The sequence below is a fragment of the Tupaia chinensis genome, unplaced genomic scaffold (assembly GCF_000334495.1).
Source record: "Tupaia chinensis unplaced genomic scaffold, TupChi_1.0 Scaffold000252_1, whole genome shotgun sequence".
Lineage (NCBI taxonomy): Eukaryota > Metazoa > Chordata > Mammalia > Scandentia > Tupaiidae > Tupaia > Tupaia belangeri.
The window spans coordinates 2,354,848-2,365,645 of record NW_006159732.1 but is presented as its reverse complement, the minus strand read 5'-3'; the positions used below and the strand labels follow the sequence as shown (position 1 = coordinate 2,365,645).

The 10,798-nt window shown below is 41.4% G+C and overlaps 1 protein-coding gene and 1 long non-coding RNA gene across 5 annotated transcripts in view; one reads left to right on the top strand and one right to left on the bottom strand.

Moving 5' to 3' along the window:
* Positions 1-5,223, bottom strand: part of ENPP4 (ectonucleotide pyrophosphatase/phosphodiesterase 4) — a 15,704-nt gene extending 10,481 nt beyond the window's left edge. The window contains exon 1 of one of the 3 annotated variants that reach the window (XM_027772089.1): positions 5,103-5,223. The gene's annotated coding sequence lies outside the window, so the exon portion shown is untranslated. Of the gene's footprint in view, positions 1-5,026 lie in introns of all 3 variants that reach the window. The other 2 variants (XM_006149074.3, XM_006149075.3) reach the window with 2 other exon arrangements.
* Positions 5,224-5,398: 175 nt separating this feature from the next.
* LOC102471248 (uncharacterized) overlaps positions 5,399-10,798 on the top strand; it is a 30,094-nt gene continuing 24,694 nt past the window's right edge. The window contains exon 1 of one of the 2 annotated variants that reach the window (XR_334630.2): positions 5,399-5,469. This is a non-coding gene — a long non-coding RNA (uncharacterized LOC102471248). Of the gene's footprint in view, positions 5,657-10,798 lie in introns of both variants that reach the window. The other variant, XR_001370410.2, reaches the window with a different exon arrangement.

Below are 10,798 nucleotides of genomic sequence, written 5' to 3'. Positions count from 1 at the left end.
TGCATGATTGAGTCACTATGCAGTGTGTACTGGATGGGAGATTGCATTTTGTGTGCTGTGATGATGCTTAGGGAAGGAATGTAAATTGAGTTACATATCTATTCAATGACTGCAGTAGGATATGTAGCCCCAGCTAGGTGCTACTTTATAGGATGCGTAAAGTTAGACTTGTGCTCATGGAAATGTGTGTGTCACCTGTGTTTGCTATGAGGGTATTTGGATTGATTAGGGTCTTTGGTGATTCAATAAAATGTGGGGGGAAAACGGTATAGAAAGCAAACATAGATACCAGAGACAGTGTGGGAGGAGAGCGGGAGGTGGCAGAGGGTAAGAGATAGAGAACCAAGGATGGAGGGAAAAAAGCAAAACATACAGAAAACAAGAAATGGAAGATCATTTGCTGACAATAACAAGTTTTTTGATGTGCTCGATTGAGACAATATACAGTATACTCTGGATGGAAAATCTCATTTTGTATGCTGTAATGATGTACAGTGAATGAATGCAAATAAATAAATTAGAAAAAAAAGAAAAGCACCCTTTATTTACCACCCTGGTTCTTTTCCTGCATAACCATCCTACATTCCCAACCAATCCCACTACACAAGCTATTCTGCTATCTTGTCATATCTTTCATATAACAGACAATGTATTCTCTACACCTCCAAGTCTTTCTCATGTCTTTGGTTTCCTAATCCTTTAAAAAGGCTTTAATGTTATTCCAGACACACAGAGCTCTCCCGAGAATACCATTAGTTGCCATCCTACTCAATTCTACCATCATATCATCTATATACCACAGTATATGTAAGGATCACTGACAAGAGCTTGTCAAAAGTGGAGCTAAGCAGTTTCTACACTTAGAATATTCTGGTTCAGTTATTACAGAGTAGAAGACAGGAACTTGCATTTTTTCTTGAGAGAGAGATTTTCGCTATAGGGCGCGTGCGCTCGCCAGACAGACAGAGAGAGACATAGAGACAGAAAGCGAGAAATCACCCCCCAGGGGGGATGGTCATGCCGCAATCCCTTCTCCTCCATTCTCCTCTCGGGATCTTGGGCACGCACGCACATGCGCCCGGCGTGAGATTTAAGCCACCGGTCCGGGACGCGAACCGCGGTCGACTACGTGGGAGTCCAGCGACATAGCCATTACGCTAACTGCTGGTTCCCAGGAACTTGCATTTTTTAAAAAGTTTTGTTTACTTATTTCATGAAATAGAGACAAGAGAAAAACACAGAGAGAGACAGACAGAAAGAGGGGAAGACAAATCCCCTCAAGAGCGTCTCACACTACAGTATCTCCAATCCCCTCAGCCTTTCAGTCAGCCAGGACCATCAGTAAATTCACAGCTGGTGTGTACAGGGTGGTTTGGAATTGAACCCCAATGTTCTACACGGTTTCCAGCCTTGAACAACATTGTGTTAGGGCAGCTGGGCCAGGAACCTATATTTAATTATTATTATCTTTTATTGCCAGAGGATGTGTGTGCTCACCAGAGGGAGAGACAGACAAAGAGAGACAGAGAGAAGAAGCACCCACCCCCTGCTCCATAGGGCATGGTCACGCTGCAGCCTCTTTTCCTCCATTTCTCCATGCCATCAGCACTTGGGGCACACAGGTCTGGCAGAAAATATTAACAGATAATATATCTAATAAGAGATTTTTATCTAGGATATATAAAGAACTGTTATATCGCAATAATAAAAAGTCAAATAATCAACTATAAAATAAGCAAAGGATCTTAAAAGTCATTTCTCCAAAGACAATGCAGATGACAAATCAGCACATGAAAAGATGTGCAACATCATTAGTCATCAGGGAAATGTAAGCAAAAATCATAATGGCTCTGTTCGTGACACTCTCTTAATATCTATCCACTAGGATAGTTAAATCAAAAAGACAGATAATAACAAGTATTGGCAAGTATACAGAAAAATCAGAATGTTTATAATCTACAAGTGGGAATGAAAAATGGTGCAGCCACTGTGGAAAACATTTCAGCAGTTTTTCAAAAGATTGAACAAGGAGATATCATATGAACAATTCTACTACTAGGTTTGTGTCCGAAAGAAATGAAAACATATTTCCACTGTGAAAGCTTGTACAAAAATATTCACAGCAGCATTATTCATAAGAGTCAAGAAGTGGAAACTACTCACATGTCCATCAACTAATAAATGGATAAATAAAATATGCCATATCCATATAATGGAATATTATTCAGTAACGAAAAGGAATGAAGTACTGATACATTCTACAACCAGGATAATCCTTGAAAATATTATACTAAGAAAAAGAAGGCAGACTGGAAGGCCTCATATCATAAGATTCCATTAAGGTGACATGCCTAGAAAAGGCAAATCTATAGAGATAGAAAATTAGTAGTAGTAGTTGCTTAGGTCTAGGAGTTATAGAAAAATGGAGAATAAATACCAATGGGTATAAATTTTCTTTCTGGAGTAATGAAAGTGTTTTTAGGTTGACTGTGATAATGGTTCAACAGATCCATAAACCTGTATACTTTAAATGAGTAAAATGAAAAGTATATGAATTATATCTCAATAAAAAACTTATTAAAAAAATGATCAGAGGAGGACCAGCAGGTGACATAGTGGTTACAACTCTGGACTCCCACATGGCTGCCTGCAGTTCAAGTCCCAGACCCAGTGGTTTGAAAATTATGCCAAGCACAATTGCTTGTGTTCCTAAAATCCCAGGAGAATAGAGGAGAGGAGGTTGTGGCATGACCATCCACCCTGAGGCATAATTTTTCACTTTCCCTCTCACTGTCTCTCTCTGTCTCTAGCCTCTCCAGAGAGTACATGTGTCCTATGGCAAAAACCTTAAAAAAAAAAAAAGAGAGAGGGAAGTGAAATTGTAATTTTAAATGCTTTACCACAAAACAGGAAACATCTTTGATATCTCATTTTACCTCAAAAATTATGTGAATTTTGCACTCCAGAAGACAGATTTGAGTGTCTTTAAATGAAAATGCTTTATGCACTTTCCATACACAAAGTAACAGAAAACCAGGCCTCCCCCTTTCCCACAAAATACAAATAAAAAATCTACCTCTCCCTTAAACATGTACAGGAACCAGCAGTTGGCGTAATGGCTATGTCGCTGGACTCCCACGTAGTCCACCGCGGTTCGCCCCTTAAACATGTATAAAAAGGATGTTTAAGCTGGCCCCTAAACATGGTTAAATGCAGTGTCTTGGGAGTCAGACCCTATAGTTCCAGTAGATACCCTATAAAGCGATGTATAAAGGTTACAGAATAGGCCCTCAAAATGAGTTTGCCTTTACCCATTCTAGTTAAAACATTGTTATGTTAGGCATAACAATTGGCAGGCAGAATTATTATTACTGTGAAACTATAAATTAGGAAAAATGTAGCCTCGTCTCTTTGATAAAACTATAATGAAGCTGAATTCCAGGATAGGCTGGATTCAAAAAGTAATTACTGAGTATCTTTATTATGCTCTTACTGAACTCAAGTCCTTAGTTAACAAATCTAGGAGTAGCAAGTTAGCAAATCTGGTAATAATCTCCGAACTATCAACTGAACTTTTCCTATTAGAACATTTTTTGTTAGCAATACCTGGATTGATGTTTACTACATTCTGTTTAATTCTAATGGGAAATGTTGACCTATAAACAAACAAGTGAGAAGTTCTCAGGCAGTTTTCAAGGAGTGAAAATCAAGCTTTCAAGGAATAAAATTGTTATAACACAAAATATCAGGAGAAATTCTGAAAATTTTCACACCAAAAATATCAAAGAAATAAAAAAGGCAAGCCCATCTGGATACATCCAAATACCCCAATAGCAACAGGAAGTATGAGGCCGTCTTTGATTCAAGGGACAAAACCCCCTTTACTTCCTCTGGATTGACTTGCCTGGATGGAATGCTTACCTGTCAACTCTCACTAGCATTAGCTCACATGAAGTTGGGAGAGTACAACAGGCACAGAATATTGAGAAAGCTACTTGTCATCATTAATATGCCATCGGCTGTGTAATACAATGAAACTTTTGTACAGCTTTAAAATAGTGTTATTGATTATGCACATAGATCATTTAAGTAGTTACCTTTAGATTATTATCACCTCCCTAATAGTCTAAAAAACAAAAAAACAAAAAAAAACACCTAATTCCTAAAAGACTTTCTTACTATGATGATTATAAATTACTCTTCCAATTTTCTAGCATACACAGAGTTTTCTAGCAACTTCAAAACAGTTACACTTATTTATTTCCTACATAATAAAATACAGTCCCCCTCTCCACCAACTCCATGTATTTTCACCCTAATGTAAATGCAAGAGTACAGAGAAGAGGAGGGGCAGGGAAGTACAGGCTCTTTCCTTAAAAACAGATGGAAACTAGTCTTCAGACTTAATCCACCAGATCGCTTGATGGTTACACAAGCCCTTCTCAAGTCAGCCCTGGTATACACCTAACTGCGTCTCCAGCCGGACAATCTTGGACAAGTTACTTCACTGCTCTGGGCCTGACTTCCCTCATCCTTAAAATAGGACGCTATTATACCATAGGACAGTATCTGGCCCATGAAAAGCACTTCAACAGTGTTATCTTTTACTGTTTGGTTTGCTTGTTTTCTAGGAAATGGGTTTTTCATGACATTATATAATCCTACAACAAACGAAGTTGGGGCTAGCATTTGGAGAGATGGATGTTGAAGCTTTGGAGAGTGTTCCTTTCAAGTCAAACGCCAAGCTCGGGCTACCCCACTCGTCTCTAGTCATTTTCATCTCCGGCCCACTTTTACTCCCAGCTCTGCCCTTCGGCCAACTCCGCTCCCTTCCTTCTCCGAACACCAGCTGACCTCCCCAGCTGCGCGCCCACTTGCTAAATTTCCCCCCTCTTCCGTCCGTGACCTCCGGGCCCTCCACCTCTCCGTTGCCCACACCTGCCAGGCTCCGCCAGTCCCTCCGCGGACGTCCCTGCCAGCGCCCCAGGGAATGTGTGTGCAGTTGGGGAGGGAGGACGGGCCTCACCATCGTTATTGTCAAAGCCTGGGGAGAAGTGGCATTTCCATCCCAAATGCCGCCTGCGCACGGGGATCGGACTCACCCGTCACCACTTCCTCGCAACGCGCGGAACTCAGTGCTCGCGGAACCCAGCACTCGTGGGTCCTTGGGGGCGAGGGGGACCTGGAGCCCCAAGGGCGAGGCCGAGCTCTTCCTGAGGCGCCTGCGCAGAAGCGGCGCCCGTACTGCCGTTAACAGTTCCAGTGGTGGCACTGATCGGCGCTGCCAGAGGCGCTCCGAGTGTGCGCGGCCGCCGGGCGTTTGACTTCGGAACCAGCTTTGAGTGGGCTGGGGCTGGACCGGATGGCGGAGTCTGAGACAGGTCCTTGGATTGGAGGCCGGTGCCAGCGTTAAATGTAACTCTCTTTCCGATTGGTTAGACTCAGTACCAGCTCGCGACAGGTGCCTTGGTAAGGTCGAAGGGACCTGGAAGAGGTTGTTCCTCTCCCCCACCGCTCCCTTTTCTTATTCTCCTAGATCTGGGTGCCCTTCGTGAGAGCCGAAACCCAGCTGGTCGTGGAAAGGACCCTGGCAATTGGCAAGGGCACAAGCTACAGCCACTCCCAGTTCGTCCCAAGTTAATGAGCATCTGGCAGAGTAGGTGATCATGGGGGGGAAACTGCTTCGCATGCATCAGGGTCAAGTCTAGAGAAGCATCAGCAAGTGCCAATAAATTACGTGGTTCTACCACAGCAGTGTCTGTCTCATTAGAGAAGTGAGCACCTTAACTTGTGAAGTTGGATACTAAACCGTTTACATGTAAAGTTAGAAGAAGCAGTCCTTGTAGCAGGGAACTAATAATGGGTTCCAGCTGAGAAATGGACACTTCATTTTAAAAAAAAAAAAAGAATTATTTTATTCAACTTTATTTATTTAAATTTGACCAGAGAGGGATAGAGTGACAGAGCAAGCGCGTGAGAGAGAAAGGGAGAGCAAGTGGCCAGCCAGGTCCAGGACTCGAGCCGTCGTCAGCCATGTAGAAGTCCAGCGCCCTTAACCATCACACCACCTGCTGGCCCCTTGATGCTTCTTTTGACAGGTGGGTATGTGAAATTGAGCTCCTGCCTTTAATTAAAAGATTAGACAAACAGGAGAATAACACTGACTAGCAGAAAGAGAAATTACCAAACACAAGTAGATTTGGGGTTGCTCAGGCACATTTGGCAAAGAAAAGGTAGTATCTCTTTTTCTCGGTATCTGGCAAAAGAGGAGTACTCACTAAACCATTATTGAATTGTGCTTACCAGAAACAGAGAAAGAAAGAGAATGAGAAAGCACGTCCTAACCTCATGGTGATGTTCACACCACAGTCCCTTTACCTCCATTTCTTCCTCCTTTGGAAATTTTGGGCAAGCTTGTACCTGGTGTATTTCTTAAGCCACCAGGTCAGGGACTTGAACCAGGCAGCCAGCCACATGGGATCTAGCCACCTTAACCACCACACCATCAGGTGGCTCCAGTTTCTGGATTAATAATTTACAGTAGTGGACCCTAGTACCAAGGTCTGAGTCCCACCCATTGGTCTGAGTTTTAGAGCCATAGCCCTTATCAAGAGTGGAAGCAGGCTGAGGAGATGATTGGAAGCTAGATGTATTCTGTTGATTAGTAATCTGTGCCTCAAGTGAACTCCGGTTTCAAGCCTCAGGACTGGCTATACGTTGATGAATTTGGGCATCTTATATCCATGGACTGTCATTGCTGGAAGGGATAGTAAAGGTCATGTTCATTGTAGGGACAATCTGTCAGGTTTGAGCTTGAATACTCACTCTGCCACGCATTAGCTAAGCAATCTTGAGCCAGTGTCTCAACCTGTTTGAACATTCATTTCCTCATCAGCAAAATGAGTCCTGTCACAGTACCAGCCTCTTTGGGTTATCATTGAGTATTTGAGATAAAGTAAGTCGAGTACTCAGCACAGTATCTGACACATGGTGTTAGTGATTATTGTTATTATGACCAGATTTCAAGTGTTCCCCAATTTTGATATTGGTCAGGGAAGGGCTGAGATCCAGGGAAATTTATGCAATATCTAATTTAGAGAACTTCAATTTTCTGGCATTTGAGAGATATGATTATGCATATCCTGTTTGTTAGGTGCACGATTGCTCAAGAGTAGGAAAAATTGAGTGCCATGTATTCAACTGTGTAGTGAATACAGCAGCTGGATGGGCATCGGGAGAGAAAGGCCCATTTATTCATTGTTTGAGACTCAGATCAGGGAGTCCCATTCAGTCTCTTCTCTTCCTCTGTAAAGTGGTCAAAAACAGAGGGACAAAATGAGACAGAAAGACTTTTTGGCACGAAATTCTGTTATCTTCCATATATTTACTTTTTTTTTTTTTTTTTTTTTTTTAGAGAGGTGTTTGCTATAGGGTATGCGCACATGCCAGAAAGACAGAGAGACAGGAAGCAAGAAATCATACCCCATGGGGGATGGCCATGCTGCAATCCCTTATCCACCATTCTCCTCTTGGGATCTTGGGCACACATGCACACGCGCCCCGTGTGAGTTTAAGCCACCAGGTCCGGGATTCAAACCACGTTCAACTACACGGGAGTCCAGAGACATAGCCATTACGCTAACTGCTGGTCCCCATATATTTACTATTTCAACCATTACTCAAATCCTGTTTCAAACAGACTTAAATAATGATGCTTATCACCGTATGGAACAAGAAGTCCAGACATTGGGCAAACTTTCAAAACTGTTCTGGATTAGCAATTCAACAATGTTATTGTGCTAGATTCTTTCAGACTGTCCACTCGGCGATTAACAGAGTTGCCTTCTGGTTCCTTTAGCTATAAAAGTTACCACAACAGGAAACATGATTAATTTTTCACTTCCACTGGGAAATAGAAATGGTTCTCAAGGTTTTTGTGTGTTTGTCTGTTTTTCCCTCTCTATCTGAAAGCTCTAGCATCCGTATCCTTTGATCACTTTGGCTAGAGTGTATCACATGCCCAAATCTAAACTAACAAAGAATGTAGAATTACCAGTAGAACAATTTAATCCACACCTTGAGCTGAGGTCTCCTTCCCAAACTATGTTTTTTTCTCATTTGGACAGCAGTGGAGTGGGTACTGGGAAAACCACCAGAAAGTCCACTATACTTTTTTTTCTAGCAATTTGGTAAAAGATAATAAAATGAATCATGGGCCAGCCTTATGGTGCATGTGGTTAAGCCAGATCCCATCCTGCATCCCCAACTGCAGTTCAACAGCCCTGGCAGCTTGAAAAACATACTGTGTGGGTATGTGTGTGTGTGTGTGTGTGTGTGTGTGTGTGTGTGTGTGTGTGTACTTGCCTGTCCCAAACCCCAATGGTACAAAAAATAAGAGGAAAACATGATTATGGAATGACTATACCTCATTAGGGGGTCCTTTCTCTGTTTTTCTCTTGGTGTGCACACAGACCCTCTGAGAATAATAAAAACACAATTAAATAAAGGGGCCAGCATATGGTGTAATGACTGTGTCGCTGGACTCCCACATAGCTGACCGCAGTTCAAGTGCTGGACCCGGCGGCTTAAAACTCACACCAAGTGTGTGTGCATGCATGCCCAAAATCCTGAGAGGAGGATGGAGGAGAAGGGACTGTGGTTCGGTCGTCCCCCAGAGGGGTGATTTCTCACTTTCTGTCTCTCTATCTCTCTTTTTCTGGCAAGTTCATGTGCCCTACAGCAAAAAATTTCTCTAAAAAAAATCAACTAATTAAGAAAATTTTAATTAAAGTAAATTTAAAGTAAATAAAAATAAATAACTATAATGTAAATTCTTCATTTCCAATGTGAATTTTAGACACAAATATTGTTTCGCTTAGGAAGAAAAAATAGTAACATTTATAATGTTCCTTTGGCTCAGCTTTTGAATAAAGAATTTTATATACATCTTACATAAATATGAAGAGCCTTTACAGCCACTTTGTGTTAGATATTGAACAATGTCCCAGAGAGAACTTACTTGGCTAAATTCCCCAAAACTATAACTTGTCTGCTTCTACAGGCAATGTCAGGTTTGGAAACGGCATGTCAGAGTTAGTTTCTTTTTTCTCCTATGAACTAGACTTGAGAGGTAGCATTTATTCATTAACATAAAATATTTTAAAAATCCAATTCTACTTCAAAATTAAAGAATAGCTCTTTCATTTCAGTGCATGACTCATTGAAACCAGGAGTAAGTCAAAAGTTAGAAGTTGCAGGAAAAAAGTTTTGAGCCAAAGCCACGCCCTGCCCATAGACAAACAATTTCTGTCTACCGTTCAGCTCTAATTAAACAACAAAACTGAAACCACAGAATTGAATTCCAAATCTCTAGGAGAGCATTTTAATGTTAACTTTTTAATGTACAGTAGATGTTAATATAAAGAAAAGAATATTGCTTTTATCTTAAATATAAGCGGGGAAAGGGACCTTTTGAATCATAGTACTCTAGTGATTTTGGAAGTCTTTTTTACACTAATATTCTCTGCTTAACCCATTTTTAGCAAGACTGCATCTGAGTAATCTGTCAGTAGCATTGCGACTATTTTAAAGTACTCCTGATAAAAATGATCCTGTACAGTTCACTATGAACTATTCAGCATTAGACATTCTTCACTCTAAGGGAATGTTTTCAAATATTTATTTAAGTCGTAAAAAAAAATAGTTACCTTCTTTTGAGGCTTTCCTATGTTGGAGGAAGACAATATGCTCAGATTTACAAAAAGATACAAAAATAAGTTTCAGTCCCTGCCCTCAAGGTGCCTCTAATCTAGAAAGGCAAATGGAAACGACATCATTCTGTTGCTTTGCCCAGCATTCATTCATTTTTCTTTAGCTGCTTCCTCCGGGAAACCACCCACCTGTACTTGTAGTCTGGGGGCTCTTATGTGGCTGACCATAACTCCCCTCATCTCCAGGGCGAACCCCGAGGGTGACCAGCTGTCCTGGTTTGCCCTGAACTGAGAGATTCCAGGAGCATGAGACTGAATACTAAAATCAGAAAAGTAACAAGCAAGTTGGAGTGAGTTGGTCACCCCTAACACTGACACACACCTGGCCTACTAGCCAATTCCACTCCACTAACCACAGGAATTTGTTAGTGGTGCCCCAGACCAGGCCACCAAGTTTCAGTCCTGAAACTTGTGTTGAAACATTGAAAGTGAATCAGTATTTCTGCAGCAATTGCTAAATAGGTAACATATTAATCTAGAGCTTCTGGTGGGTACTACTGACCCTGTCAAAGAAAAGACTGCCTGGGAGTAAAGCCATCACAGAAGAAAGCAGGAGTTTTGGATCTGAGTTTTCCTGAAGCTCTCTACCCCTGGACTTTTCAATTTACATGACTCGATAATTCTCTTTTTGCTTCCAGTTTTAATTGGATTTCTATCTCCTACATCTAAAAACGAGAAAGTGAACATGTACCTACACTGTCCCACCAAGTAAATAAATGCTATAAATAAATGCTGTAAGAGAAACCTGAAGGAGGAAGAGGTTAACATCAGCTGCAGGAAATGGATGAACTAGTGTTCGATTCTCGCAGGTTAGATGGTGTAGTGGTTTCCTGTGCCTTCTGTAACAATACCACCAACTCAGTGCCTTGAGCTACACAAATATCCCACTAGCTGTTCTGGAGATCAGAAGTCTAGAATGGGTCATCAGGGCTGTATTTCTTTTCAAGTTCTTGGGCAGAGTCCATTTTCTTTCTTTTCTTTCTTTCTTTTTTCTTTTTTTTTTTTTTTTTTTTAAAATTTTTGCCTAC